The sequence below is a fragment of the Cryptotermes secundus genome, unplaced genomic scaffold (genome assembly GCF_002891405.2).
Source record: "Cryptotermes secundus unplaced genomic scaffold, Csec_1.0 scaffold1051, whole genome shotgun sequence".
In the NCBI taxonomy this organism is placed as follows: domain Eukaryota; kingdom Metazoa; phylum Arthropoda; class Insecta; order Blattodea; family Kalotermitidae; genus Cryptotermes; species Cryptotermes secundus.
The window spans coordinates 96,774-100,034 of record NW_019729908.1 but is presented as its reverse complement, the minus strand read 5'-3'; the positions used below and the strand labels follow the sequence as shown (position 1 = coordinate 100,034).

General features: G+C 35.1%; 1 long non-coding RNA gene across 1 annotated transcript; it reads left to right on the top strand.

The window, feature by feature from the left end:
- The first annotated feature begins 213 nt into the window (after positions 1 to 213).
- LOC111865827 lies at positions 214 to 2,669 on the top strand. Its single transcript, XR_002843048.2, has 2 exons — positions 214 to 757; positions 2,365 to 2,669. It is a non-coding gene; the product is annotated as an uncharacterized LOC111865827 (long non-coding RNA).
- The last annotated feature ends 592 nt before the right edge of the window (positions 2,670 to 3,261 follow it).

Sequence of the window (3,261 nt, the reverse complement as noted above, 5' to 3'; positions counted from 1 at the left end):
CTTCATATGGATCTCTTAATTTAATAACATTCCAGATTTCCTTAAGATTTGTTTTGATCTTAATTATGAAGACCCATCTTCATATTGGTGTAATAGAAAAACAAGGGACAGCAACTAAAATAAGTTTATATCAATATGAAATAATGCTATTATTTTTTTATAATTTCTTTAAGTACCCAAATCAAATGTCTTTAACGTTGAGGTACAGTACTTTCATTTTCTGGGCCAAATTGTCATGGTTACCCACATATTTCTTTCTAACAGATTAAATGTCTCCAAAATTTTCTTCCAATAAATGAAATGCTGATTTGTCAATACTTTCAAAGAAATATATAGTAATTTTGTGCTACTGAGAAATTACACAATATATTACTACTCTGAAATGGAGGTAGTACCTGTCTTCATAACATGGACAACCATCTGCCAGACTGTATGGTATGACACACCAAAAACCCTGCTTTAAATTATATGAAATTCTGATATGCTGAGTAGATATTATACTGAACAGTTTCTTACATATCATATAGATATATTAACTAATAACAACAAACATCCCCACAAGAAATGGCATATGTACAATGTCATTTGAAATGGGAAAGCACAAGGTATAGGAATCACAGAAGATATGAAAGAAAGCATCTTATTTCACATAGCTGAGGCCAAATGATGGACAAGAAGACATGACCAAGAAGGGATACACTTTTTGGAAACATCATAACCTGGCATGACAATGCAAGGGCCTTCAAATGAGGCACAGGTAAGACAGAAAGCAATGACTACTACTACAAATATTGTATGAGTGCTATGTTGCTTTTCCTGATTACACATACCATAAACTATGGCCTTGGGATTGACTCAGCCTCTAATAGAAATGAGCACCAGAAATTTTCCCAAGTATGGCCAGCATGTAAGGCTGACAACCTTAATGCCACCTGTGAGCCGACTGTATCCCTATAGGCCACCACGGACTGTTACAGCAATATACATACAATAGCCTAAACCAATACAGCTGAGAGAAACCTGGAGGAGACAGTGTGATGAGGTATACTGTTAGTACAAAATATCTATAATCTATGTAGGATTTGAGGTTTTCACAGTGGTGACTATGAGGAATGCTGTCTTCTGGGATGTGACGCCGTGTAGATGTAGTGTGAACCAACGATTCTAGTTCTGTAGCTCACAATACTCAATGCACAGAGAAGTACTGATCAATACTCTACAATCTATGTACATCATATTTTAAGTAGATCATTCAAATGGCAAAACTTTATTTTATTTTTTTAGTAAATAAAAATTAGAGTTTTAACAAACTCTTTTACACTCTGGGTCAAAATGCATGAAAATCAATTGAGACATCACAATCTGTATACTTCATCCTATCACACATAGAGTAATAATGCTTTCTTCTCTAATGTGCAACAACTCAAACAAAATTCTCTTGAATAATCTGCATTATACATATGAAACCAAAACTTGCAGACACTGGCAAACATTAGCTAATAATGGTTAAGCTGATGGTAAAGGTACAAATAGACTGATGATAGCCAATAGGCCAAAACATGTTTCAATAATAAAGCACTGTATATGAGTACAATTCAGGTGTATACAGTAGTTGCGCTGATAGAACTTTTATTACTGCTACTAGTTCTCAACATGGGAACATATGGGAAGAAGAAGGCAAGACAAGACATTATCATAATGGCTTACAGTGTCCCTGCCCTCGAACCTTCAATTGATATTTATGAACCTACTGTACTTGTATAGGCATCATGTGAGAAGCCACACAATCTTCATATTTTAAAATCCCCATCCCTCAACAATATCAACATGGCATCTGCACAACTTCCTAGTTGGTAGTGGCTTTGAATACGGAGCTCCAAAAGCAGATAAGTTCCATGTGATGAACCACTGTTACTTATGTGATTTTTGTGTAGAGATAGTTCATTAAGATGTATGTATGATGTATTGTTCTGTATGTTGAAGCCATGAGAAACTTTGTGGTTACATTGGATGAGCAGTAAGTCTTTTCTGTGTGCAGAAATAGGTTAAAGATTATGGCTTTCTGGGATGTGATGCATGTAATCTGATACACATTACCAACGTTTTGGAAGCATCTATTTACTGTCTCCATTCTCAGGGCAGAAATGATTAATATACTTTGCACATGTATAAGGGCAGAAGCATTTACAGTGGGTGTCATTTTTTTAATCATAGTAAAAAATAATATTAATGAATACTGAAATATTTTTAATGTTCACTTAAATAACTAGTATTTTTGTGTATACTGACATACACATACAATGTAAGTTCTGCCTTCGGGGATATCACGTCATATAATCTGATGAAAGTCAATCAATGTTTCAGAGCAATATGTCATCTCTATCTTCTGGTTCAAAGAACAAGCCAAGCAAGAAACTAGCCTGAAGCAGCAGGTGACGTGTTCTCCCGAATGTCAGTTCGCTTTCAGTACACTGCACAGAATTACGTCCCAAAAGACACAACTCCTCATAACCACCACTGCAAGTACCTCAAATCCTAGAGTTTTTTTTTTTTTGGCATTCTGGGATTAACAATATTGGACAGTGTTTAAACAGAATTTGAAAGGTACAAACTATAAATGCAAGAAATGTCAGTAGACAGTGACATACCATAATAAAGTGTAAAGAGGATATTTTATCTTATTTTTGTATCTTCTACTTTAATTGTAACACCAACTTGAGGCAAATTTTATGTTAGTACTTATATAATACGACACGTTCCACTGGTATGGATCCGTATTGATAGTTCAGTAACTATATTTATTCTTATATATAACTGCTTGATGGTCTTATACAACCGAAACATGTAGCAGGAATAAAAAGTCAAATTGCAAAACCTTAAAAAGTGAGTATATTTGTTGTGTTGACAGTTAACCTAATCCCTATATATATAAATAAATAAAGAGGATAATTCTGGCATAACAACATTGTTACTACAGCCCTGTCTGCCTCTGGCCTTCTGTGAATGGGTTTTGCAATCACTTTTTCTTACCTTCACAGAATTCCATCACCTACAACAAAACTTTGACAAACCAAATACCTATGTGATACACAGTTCCAGACAAAGATATCAGCTCTATGAACTGCCTGAATGCTGATATCTGACTATAGAATAACACTATGCAGTTATTGATTCTCCGCTCTAGAAAACTGAGATTAACGGCCATGAGGATCCAATGCGCTGACCATGCAACACCCTCTATCCGCAAAAGTTGGGACTAAC